Here is a 12,379-nt window from a genome sequence, read left to right as displayed (position 1 = left end):
TAGGATGGGGTTTGGCCCTAGATTCATGGCATATGTGTAACGAGCTGCTGCTGCTTTTTCTATTTTATGGATCATTTTGGACCAAAGTAACAGGGGCTTATGGTTTTCAGTGAAGGCCACAGGGGTCAGTTTTAATACCACTTATTTTTAATATTTATATTAATGATCTTGTAGTGGGTTTACACAGTCAAGTTTCAATATTTACAGATGATACTAAGCTGTGTAAAGTAATTAATACTGAGGTTGATAGTTTATCATTAACGAGGGATTTGTGAAAGCTGGAGGAATGGCTGGAGAAACGGCTGATGAGGACATCCTCTACACCTAGAGGAGAGGAGGTTCTACCATCACCATAGACAGGGGGGATCCTCTACACCTAGAGGAGAGGAGGTTCTACCATCACCATAGACAGGGGGCATCCTCTACACCTAGAGGAGAGGAGGTTCTACCATCACCATAGACAGGGGGCATCCTCTACACCTAGAGGAGAGGAGGTTCTACCATGACCATAGACAGGGGGCATCCTCTACACCTAGAGGAGAGGAGGTTCTAACATCACCATAGACAGGGGGCATCCTCTACACCTAGAGGAGAGGAGGTTCCACCATCACCATAGACAGCGGCATCCTCTACACCTAGAGGAGAGGAGGTTCTACCATCACCATAGACAGGGGGCATCCTCTACACCAAGAGGAGAGGAGGTTCTACCATCACCATAGACAGGGGGCATCCTCTACACCTAGAGGAGAGGAGGTTCTACCATCACCATAGACAGGGGGCATCCTCTACACCTAGAAGAGAGGAGGCTTTACCATCTCCATACACAGGGGACATCCTCTACACCTAGAGGAGAGGAGGTTCTACCATCCCCATAGACAGGGGGCATCCTCTACGCCTAGAGGAGAGGAGGTTCTACCATCACCATAGACAGGAGGCATCCTCTACACCTAGAGGAGAGGAGGTTCTACCATCACCATAGACAGGGGGCATCCTCTACACCTAGAGGAGAGGAGGTTCTACCATCACCATAGACAGGGGGCATCCTCTACACCTAGAGGAGAGGAGGTTCTACCATGACCATAGACAGGGGGCATCCTCTACACCTAGAGGAGAGGAGGTTCTAACATCACCATAGACAGGGGGCATCCTCTACACCTAGAGGAGAGGAGGTTCCACCATCACCATAGACAGCGGCATCCTCTACACCTAGAGGAGAGGAGGTTCTACCATCACCATAGACAGGGGGCATCCTCTACACCAAGAGGAGAGGAGGTTCTACCATCACCATAGACAGGGGGCATCCTCTACACCTAGAGGAGAGGAGGTTCTACCATCACCATAGACAGGGGGCATCCTCTACACCTAGAAGAGAGGAGGCTTTACCATCTCCATACACAGGGGACATCCTCTACACCTAGAGGAGAGGAGGTTCTACCATCCCCATAGACAGGGGGCATCCTCTACGCCTAGAGGAGAGGAGGTTCTACCATCACCATAGACAGGAGGCATCCTCTACGCCTAGAGGAGAGGAGGTTCTACCATCACCATAGACAGGGGGCATCCTCTACACCTAGAGGAGAGGAGGTTCTACCATCACCATAGACAGGGGACATCCTATACACCTAGAGGAGAGGAGGTTCTACCATCACCATAGACAGGGGGCATCCTCTACACCTAGAGGAGAGGAGGTTCTACCATCACCATAGACAGGGGGCATCCTCTACACCTAGAGGAGAGGAGGTTCTACCATCACCATAGACAGGGGGCATCCTCTACACCTAGAGGAGAGGAGGTTCTACCATCACCATAGACAGGGGGCATCCTCTACACCTAGAGGAGAGGAGGTTCTACCATCACCATAGACAGCGGCATCCTCTACACCTAGAGGAGAGGAGGTTCTACCATCACCATAGACAGCGGCATCCTCTACACCTAGAGGAGAGGAGGTTCTACCATCACCATAGACAGGGAGCATCCTCTACACCTAGAGGAGAGGAGGTCCTACCATCCCCATAGACAGGGGGCATCCTCTACACCTAGAGGAGAGGCGGTTCTACCATCACCAAAGAAAGGGGACATCCTCTACACCTAGAGAAGAGGAGGTTCTACCATCACCATAGACAGGGGCATCCTCTACGCCTAGAGGAGAGGAGGTTCTACCATCACCATAGACAGGGGGGCATCCTCTACACCTAGAGAAAAGGAGATTCTACCATCACCATAGGACAGGAGGCATCCTCTACACCTAGAGGAGAGGAGGTTCTACCATCACCATAGACAGGGGGCATCCTCTACACCTAGAGGAGAGGAGGTTCTACCATCACCAAAAACAGGGGGCATCCTCTACACCTAGAGGATAGGAGGCTCTACCATCACCATAGACAGGGGACATCCTCTACACCTAGAGGAGAGGAGATTCTACCATCACCATAGACAGGGGGGCATCCTCTACACCTAGAGGAGAGGAGGTTCTACCATCACCATAGACAGGAGGCATCCTCTACACCTAGAGGAGAGGAGGTTCTACCATCACCATAGACAGGAGGCATCCTCTACACCTAGAGGAGAGGAGGTTCTACCATCACCATAGACAGGGGAATCCTCTACACTTAGAGGAGGCTCTACCATCACCATAGACAGGGGGCATCCTCTATACCTAGAGGAGAGGAGGTTCTACCATCACCATAGACAGGGGGCATCCTCTACACCTAGAGGAGAGGAGGTTCTACCATCACCATAGACAGGGGGCATCCTCTACACCTAGAGGAGAGGAGGATCTACCATCACCATAGACAGGGGGCATCCTCTACACCTAGAGGAGAGGAGGTTCTACCATCACCATAGACAGGGGGCATCCTCTACACCTAGAGGAGAGGAGGTTCTACCATCACCATAGACAGGGGGCATCCTCTACACCTAGAGGAGAGGAGGTTCTACCATCACCATAGACAGGGGACTACCTCTACACCTAGAGGAGAGGAGGTTCTACCATCACCATAGACAGTGGACATCCTCTACACCTAGAGGAGAGGAGGTTCTACCATCACCATAGACAGGGGGCATCCTCTACACCTAGAGGAGAGGAGGTTCTACCATCACCATAGACAGGGGGCATCCTCTACACCTAGAGGAGAGGAGGTTCTACCATCACCATAGACAGGGGGCATCCTCTACACCTAGAGGAGAGGAGGAGGTTCTACCATCACCATAGACAGAGGACATCCTCTACACCTAGAGGAGAGGAGGTTCTACCATCACCATAGACAGGGGGCATCCTCTACACCTAGAGGAGAGGAGGTTCTACCATCACCATAGACAGGGGGCATCCTCTACACCTAGAGGAGAGGAGGTTCTACCATCACCATAGACAGGGGGCATCCTCTACACCTAGATGAGAGGTGGTTCTACCATCACCATAGACAGGGGGCATCCTCTACACCTAGAGGAGAGGAGGTTCTACCATCACCATAGACAGGGGGCATCCTCTACACCTAGAGGAGAGGAGGTTATACCATCACCATAGACAGGGAGCATCCTATACACCTAGAGGAGAGGAGGTTCTACCATCACCATAGACAGGGGGCATCCTCTACACCTAGAGGAGAGGAGGTTATACCATCACCATAGACATCACGGGTTATGGGGAAAAACATTTGTTTAATTCTTAAAGGCTAGACGTGCGTCTTCTTCTAGCCTTATATACTATCATCTCCATCTCCTCCCCTGGATGTGACCTCTCCCTGCAATGTATAAGGGAAGAATAACCCACAAGATACATGAAAGGCTCTTACCCTCCTCTGTCACTGATGAGGGGATTTCCTCTCCGCTCCTCCTTCCACCACAACTTTCCTGGAAAGATCCAACATGAAGGACATGAGAAAACAAGGAAATGTCTCCAGAGATTCTCTTATATCCAAGTGATGGACAGAAACCTCCAGTTATAACCTACCACAGCGACCAACAATATCATCCCACAGATCAGAGGTCACAGAGACATTTCCCTGTACTAGAGGAGCATAGAGGACAGAAACTGCTGGTGCAGCCCCGGACATCTCTCCTGACCCTGGTGAGAGGAGACTGAGGAGCTGGTGTCACTATGGAGCCACTGACCGGCTGCCGATGCCTCAGGACTGCACATAGGAGGCCAAAACTGCACCAGAGGGAAGTGCAGCCTCAGCATCAGGAGAGATCAACCGGGGCCTGGGGGCAAGTACTGAGCACCAGCCCCTTACCACCAACCACCATCGTAGTGTGACCCAAGTCAGGTTCTATGGTGAAGTTCATTAACAGAAGATGGAGACCTGCAGGTGATGTACTAAATAGATCCGACTTATTACTACAACTCCATACTCTTCCTCCACTAATAATACTAAGAGGAGTCATAGACCCTCCACCCACTGCTGCTGGAGAAGGTCAGTAGCTTCATTACATCCATCTATAGAGGATTCACAGGAACCTCAGCTCCACCTACCTGATGATCCAGTGGGACGTTCTCCTCCGGCTCCTCTTTAATATCTCGGGAATCTCCAGGACTGGGACATCTCTCTGGATCCTGTGTAATATCCCGGGAATCTCCAGGACTGGGACATCTCTCTGGATCCTGTGTAATATCCCGGGAATCTCCAGGACTGGGACATCTCTCTGGATCCTGTGTAATATCCCGGGAATCTCCAGGACTGGGACATCTCTCTGGTTCCTGTGTAATATCTCGGGAATCTTCAGGACTGGGACATCTCTCTGGTTCCTGTGTAATATCCCGGGAATCTCCAGGACTGGGACATCTCTCTGGTTCCTGTGTAATATCTCGGGAATCTCCAGGACTGGGACATCTCTCTGGTTCCTGTGTAATATCTCGGGAATCTCCAGGACGGGGACATCTCTCTGGTGGATTTCTCTGACTGGATCCATCTATAGGAAATATACACAGTGACTGATACATTGTCTATATGTGATGATGAGATGATGGAGGAGGTGACCTCACACCTGCTCTGTCCTCTATAATCAGGAAGGTCTCCTCTTACCTGGTGATGTGAGGGGCTGGTGGTCCTCCATCATGATGTCCTTGTACTGGTCCTTGTGTCCTTCTATATACTCCCACTCCTCCATGGAGAAATAGACAGTGACGTCCTGACACCTTATAGGAACCTGACACCCACAATGACACAGTCATCACCCAGACCCCTCCCTTGTGTTATTGTACAATGTCCCAGCATTCCCGGCAGCGCTCACCTCTCCGCTCAGCAGCTCAGTGATCCTGGAGGTAAGTTCTAGGATCTTCTGCTCATGTATCAGTGAATGAGGTGGAGGCTCGGTGATGGGGCTCTGGGTCCATCCTCCTGACACACGGGGGGTCACACACTCACCAGACGACTTCTTCACTACTGTTGTTAAAGATATTACACTGGACTCAGACGCCATCTTACATACTGTCGGACATTTTAAAGACTCAGCATTCATTTCATATAACTTTGTGTAGTGATAACTAAAGTTTGGGTTTGGTCACTCAGCACACAAAGGCTTAGTGTTCGCTAGCACCACCTAGTGGAAGGTATCCAGGTGAACACCTGGGAAGTTTCAGTATTTGCATGTAGCCAATAGTATTAGACTCCTTTGTGTGAAGTTATCAAATAGTATTACATTTCCTGGGTGAGAACACCCAATTATAGTTGCTGCTTTCCTAATTACACGCCTTATGTAAAGTACCTTATGATTTTCTATAAATGTCGGTACCTCAATAAATTTGTCAGTCTTGTTGCTAACTTCCTGCAAGGACAGGTCTTGTCTTTTCATTCAAGTTAGTCAATTCCAGCGCTGGACACAGACTCATTTAATTTGAAAATCACCTTACAATGATTAGGGGTTTGAGCCCCAGATGTAAATCTATAAGAAGTGGCGTCTTCCTGGGTGGGCATACTTTTATGGGCATCTAGCCATCGAGGTGACCTCCGCAAGAGTCCAGGCGGCCAGTGACCAGAACTGACAATGAGCGCTCGTCGGGGTAAGTCAAGTCTATTTTTGTCTGCCTTGACTGTAGTTCTGTTTCACTGGCTGAAATGGACTGGGTAAGGTCATCTCCTTGTGTGATATTATGCACGTTGCCTTATATGTCCATATATAATAGTATGTTCACTTTATGTGATAAAGGACCTCTTGTAAGGTGATCGACTGACAGAGACTTGACATGACAATGTATGTTGTAGAAAAAGGTCTGCAGTGCCCTCTTGTGGATTGTTGAGATAGTTCAGAAAGTTTGTGATGGTGGAGATTTTGTTCATGTAAGCGCGGATAGAATCTGGAAGTTTGCAGAGACAAATTCTGGCCAAATTTACGTATCATTCCTTCGGGATTGATGCGGCCCCGTGATGCGGAAGGACAGCAGAGACAAGAGGGACACTGACGGGAATTTTACAGTTGAGCGTAATCTCCTTGATTTCTGAAATATTGTGTGAAGGTCTCTAATTTGTACTTACTGATAGTTAGCGGGGTAGTCTGGAGCTGTATGTACGGAGGATATCTATAGCCCTTGAACAAAATCAGGTATTCCACACAGATTCCACAAAATGGGTAGTGAGCAAAGTAAGACTGTAGCTGGACACTGCAGACCTAAAAAGGCAACTGACATAGTGTAACACAGGAAAGGTAAAGAGTGGGTAAAAGGAAGTTATGAGGTTTTGAAGTTTTTGGGTATGTTAGATGATCCCCTGAGTGTGCAAAGGTGGGAGACAGCACTTGATGAAAATGGTGGCTGGCTCAAAGACAAAAAGTGGCACACCCAGGCAGAAGGTTGTTTTGATGTAAGTAGAGAGTTAATGACAAAGGAAAGTGGATGGGGTTGATTACTGGAGACTTAGACCAGTGACTACGGACGGACCAGAACAGAGGGACAGGAATCCTAGAGAGTGCCCATTAAAAAAAAAAAAAAAAATCTCTTTTGGAATGCAGACCAGCACCCTCTTAGACTCCACCCCCGTATCTGGGGGGTTAGAGAAGATGACACGCCTTACCATTTTTCACTGGCGGCCATCTTAAGACAGTATATTGTTTTCAAGTCCCTGAAAGTTAATTGCCTATGATTCTACACTGTAGGCTGGTTGTAGGATAGCAGCCGAGTCACCCTTGAGGTGTCCTGGCGGATGTTTGAAATAAAATGCCGGCAGATGAATATTTTCATCAATTTCAAACATTTGCTAAGAGTCTTGAGTGTGCAACGCTGTTTGTTTATTTTGTTTATTTTATTTTTAAACTTATTTGATTCTGACAATTGCAGAAAAATTAGTAGAAAAAGTGTTGCAATGTCTCTGGTACCTGCTTTCTGGAGTTGAAAGAGTTAATCAGGAGGAGATTTCTGTGCAGCTGTGCAGCTGGGCTTTGTCTTATCTGTGTCTGTGAGAAGTGGCCTTGAAGCACACAGAAAGCATCTGTGTTGAGTGGGGGAAACAGAGCTGACAATCTAAAAGACTTAAAGGAATTTGCTTGTGATAAGAATACAAAGAGACACAGTCTAGGAAACTAGACGGCCGCAACAGGGCGGGACAAGGGGGAACAAGGGGGGTGGTAATGGACAAGGATGTCAGCAAGAACAGTCCCCCTCTTCTGAAAGCCCCCCCCCCAAATAGAGTTAGTGCCTTTCATTGTAGAACTCTTCCCTGTTGGCAAATGTTTTCCTCTCTGTGCCCCTACATGAGGATTGCCAGGACCTATTTGCCTTTACCAGTGTAGTATTTCAGTATATCTGATGTAGACTCCCACAGGGGGGGTAAAACTCCCCCAGCCAGTACTCCATACTACACGGCCCTACAGGGAGTAGACTGGCAGACTAGCCCCTTACTGGATGTTCTCCTTATCAGTATGCGGAGGACCTACTGTTGTTGTTTGCCAGGATGCATTTATTGACCTTATGTGTTTTCTGTTCCAGAAGGGTTGCAAAGTTTCCTGAGACAAACTCCAGTACTGCCAGGAGAAGGTGGTCTTCCTAGGCCACTGCTTCTCAGCCACAGGCAGACACCTGATAGAGGAAAGAAAGCTGGCAGTCCAGAATGTGCCCCTGCCCTGAGGCCCTAAGCCTCTTCACATGATTCTAGGATTGGCCAGCTCCTGCAGCCTGGGATAAGGTCTGCTGCCTCCAGCCTGATGTTGCCCCTTGATAATTGAATTGCCTCTTCTCCATTTGCCCTTAGTCAGGAGGCAATTGATGCATTCCATAGCCTTAAGCTGGCAAATCCTGTCTGCCCTGGCCCTAGGCACATCCTATTGAACCAGACCTTTTATTTTATTTTGCACGGAGTATCTAGGCCACAGGTGTCCTAGCCCAGGAACGTGGTGGCCTCCCAAGTGGCCCGTTATTAGGCCCGGTTAGACTGAGTCGTGAGGGGAGCCCCTCATGTGTCAGTAGCTGCAGCCAGCAATCTGCGCAGCAAGGCCAGTGAGTTGATCCTAGATCACTCAGTTACAGTGCAAACCCCACATACCTTGCACAGTGTCCTCACCCAAATACAGCCCAAGCATCTGAGCAAAGGCCAGACAGCTCAGACTCCAGTGTGCACTCCTGATTCCCCAGGATACACTGATAAGGTGCACAGCTCTGAATCCTTCATTCTATCGCCAGTCTTCCAGGATTCAGAGAGGGGGGGAGAGAAGGGTAATTAACCCAGATGTTGAGTTTTTTCTCATAGATGGCTCCAGGTCTGCAGGAGAAGACAGACGGCTCTACACTGGATATGCAGTGGTCAGTGGCGCACATGAGGTAGTACGAGCAGAACCACTCCCTCCACACAGGTCAGTGCAGGAGGTGAAGTGATGGCACTCAGGGAAGTGCTACAGCTGGTGGAAGGTAAAAGGGCGAACATCTATACTCAAGGTATAGTTCTGGGGTCTAAACACGACTATGAACCCATATGGAAGGCTAGAGATTTCCTCACCTCTGCAGGGAACCCCTCTAAGCATGGCACGCTGGTTATAGAGCTCATGGATGCTCTCTTACTTCCACAAGAGGTGAGGATAGTAAAACTAAAAGCACACACAATTTGGTAACTCCACAAGCCAAGGGCAAGTATGTGGCTGACGGGATGGCGAAGGCGGCTGCACAGATGGATCCCAGAGACTGTCCTGAAGTCTCAGCGGTGAGTTCCGAGTTGGAAAGTTTGATCCACAGGTGTTCCAGTCCCTGGTGGCCCGAGTGTCATCAGAAGTGAAGGGAGTGTGGAGGAAAGCTGGAGCCCAGATGCCGATGGGACCTGGATGCTGGGAGAGAGGGTGTGCCTGCCCAGAGCCCTGCACCCGACAGTAAGTCAAGTAGCCCACGGACACACACATCCAAAATGGCCATGCTAGTGCTCATAAACCACCAGTGGTTTACCCCGGACATTACTACCCCTGTCACTAGACTAGTGAAAGCCTGTATAGTCTGTGCCCGCCACAACCCGGGTAAGGTGGTAAAGACCCCACAGAAGGTGACACCCAAGCCGCTGTATCCCTTCCAGAGACTGCAGATGGATTTTATCCAGCTACCAAAAAGTGGTACGTAGGAGTACGTGCCTGTGTGCATTGATCTCTTTCCAGGGTGGCCAGAAGCTTCTCCCATGACCAAGGCTACTGCCAGAGCCGCAGCCGAGAAGGTGGTGAGTGAGATTTTTCTGCAGGTTTGGACTTCCAGAGACCATAGAGTCCCGTTGCAGAACCCACTTCACTGGACAGGTAAAGACCTAAAGCCTTGTCCCTCCTGGGTGTAGAAGAGGCCCTGCACACCCCTTCCCGAATTAGTTGTGGGTTTGAGAGAATAAATGGCACTCTTAAGTTAGAGATCCATGAGGCCATGGAAGCAGGGAAACCATGGAGCGAATGCTTTCCTGCTGCCCACTATTCAGTTAGGAACACCCCCAACAGAAAGATGGGATTGTCCCCCTTTGAAGTATTTTTTTGGCTATGCACCCAGACTAGACCTCTACTAGGAAACCAGGTGGAACATGCCATACAGTTGAGCCAGGCCTTGGAAAAGGTCCGCAAAGTCTTTCTGATTACTTTTTCAGATCCAGACAGAGACCTCAGGATGCATAACCTGAAGTCTGGAGACTACAGGTGGTGAAGAGACACCAGAGAGAAAGTCTGGAGCCTCGCAACGACGGTCCTTTCCAAGTCCTGCTGACCAGTGCCACGTCTGTGAAGCTAGAGGGAAGTCAGCACGCTTCCACGCTTACTTATTCTTCCTGCTAGCTGGTCTCTTCTGACTGACTGTATGCTCAGGGACACCCTAACCATGACTATCACTGTATCTATAGGGGTGACCAGGATGCCCCCAGGGTAGGAGACTTTACCTATGCTTGGTGCAACAAGACAATGACCTTCTATAACAGGGGTCAGGAACCTTTTTGGCTGAGAGAGCCATGAACGCCACATATTTTAAAATGTAATTCTGCGAGAGCCATACAATATGCACATGCATCCAAGTATATAGGTAGCCACGGCACATGTCTCTCAGTAGATAGGTTGCCACAGCACATGCACCCAAATAGACAGCTAGCCCCAGCACATGCCCCCCAGTAGATTGGTAGTCACAGCACATGCTCCCCAGTAGATAGGTAGCCACAGCACATGCTCCGCAATAGATAGGTATCCACAGCACATGCCCAAGGTAGAAAGGTAGTCATAGCACATGCCCCCAGTAGATAGGTAGCCAGAGCAAATACCTCCCAGTAGACAGGTAGCCCCATCACATGCCCCCAGGCCCCAGTAGATAGGTAGTCACAGCACATGCCTCCCAGTAGATGGGTAGCCACAGCACATGCTTCCCCAGTAGATATCTAGTGCCAGCACATACTTGCCCCCAGTAGATGGGTAGTCACAGCACATGCCTCCCAGTAGATATGTAGTGCCAGCACATAATTGCTCCCAGTAGATAGGTAGCTCCAGCACACGCCCCCATTAGATAGGTAGTCACAGCAAAAAAAAAAAAAAAGGGAATACTCACCTACCTGCTTTCCCTTCAGCATCTTCTCATAACTCCACGCTCTTCTCTATGACCCAGACGCCACTGCCATTTTTGCTTAGGCAATGGCACCTGGGTCATAGAGAAGAGTGGATGCGGCTCTACTCTATGACACAGGTGCTGTCACCTAAGCAATGGTGCGGCAATGGCACCTTGGTCACTGGAAGGACGCATGGAGTGGTAACATCCCTGCCTGCATCCAGAGATCAGCACTGTGTGTCTTAGATGTACACACTGCCAATCGCTATTTAACAATGATTTGTCTGAGAGCCAGATGCAGCCATCAAAAGAGCCACATATGGCTCCCGAGCCATAGGTTCCCTACCCCTGTTCTATAACATTGACAGCACAGGTAACCCTGTATTAGCAGTGTCTGATGTGTACAGGATTTGTGGGGATAGGAGAGTGAGGTCAGGCCTAGAGGCTGGGAAGGTGAGTGTACGGTGATAACACTTGTGTATTCCTTCCTCGTGATCCCCAGGGATAAGGTTGATCAGACACATAAGAAAAGGTAGAGAATCCCAAAGGATTCTGGAGGTCTGAGAGAAGCACCTAGATGACAACGTTTATATAGATACAGTGGGAGCACCAAGGGGGGTCCCAGATGAGTACAAGGCCCACAATCAGATATGGGCAGGTCTAGAATCCATTATTCCCCAGAGAGCTATGAGCAAAGATGTTGGTTGGGTTAACTGGTGTTATTGTAATCAACAGAGATTTGTGAATTATATCCGAGATGCTTCCCAGAACCGCATGGCTTTGGACATGATCCTTGCTGAGAAGGGAGGAGTCTGTAAGATGGTGGGAGTGGCTTGTTGCATGTACATCCCAGATGACATCGCCCCCTATGGATCCATTACCCATGCTCGTGAAAAGATTGAAGGACTGTCCAGGGAACTCAAGAGAAACTCTGGGGTGGACATTTTGTCCTTCACTTTGTAGTTGGGGGATTGGAAGGGTTTCCTTTAAGTGGGGGTGATATTGGGGATTGTGATTTTGCTCTCGTCACTTATTGCGTGTTGTGTGGTCCCCCTCATCAAGTCCACCATGTCCCAGATGGCCGTCCAGGTGGTAAGAACCACGACAGGAGAAGTGCCCGGAGCGGAGGATACCATCTTGTTGAAGAACCAGCCTGTTAATAAACCCATAAACTATGGAAACACAATTATGTAATTTGAGTATGCAGGCCTGTAACCCCCGAGTGACTGGCCTCCAGGGGATCTGGTGAAGAGTTAACAAGTCCAGCAGGTAAGGGCTTAGCCTACCTGTATGTACCTGGAGTTTGAGGAGGTCACTCAGGACAGAGTTACAGGCCAGCAAAGCTCAAAAGGGGGGAATTGTTAAAGATATTACACTGGACTCAGACGCCATCTTACATACTGTCGGACATTTTAAAGA

General features: G+C 49.3%; 2 protein-coding genes across 2 annotated transcripts in view; both read right to left on the bottom strand.

Annotated features, from left to right (window-relative positions):
- Nucleotides 1-12,379, bottom strand: part of LOC140116879 (uncharacterized) — a 95,710-nt gene that overhangs the window by 30,479 nt on the left and 52,852 nt on the right. The gene's annotated exons all lie outside the window — the stretch shown is intronic.
- LOC140119912 (gastrula zinc finger protein XlCGF66.1-like) overlaps nt 1-12,379 on the bottom strand; it is a 35,515-nt gene that overhangs the window by 21,423 nt on the left and 1,713 nt on the right. The window lies entirely within an intron of this gene.

The sequence above is a fragment of the Engystomops pustulosus genome, chromosome 2 (genome assembly GCF_040894005.1).
Source record: "Engystomops pustulosus chromosome 2, aEngPut4.maternal, whole genome shotgun sequence".
Classification (NCBI taxonomy): domain Eukaryota; kingdom Metazoa; phylum Chordata; class Amphibia; order Anura; family Leptodactylidae; genus Engystomops; species Engystomops pustulosus.
Note: the sequence above shows the minus strand (reverse complement) of the source record. Positions and strands in the feature narration are given on the sequence as shown.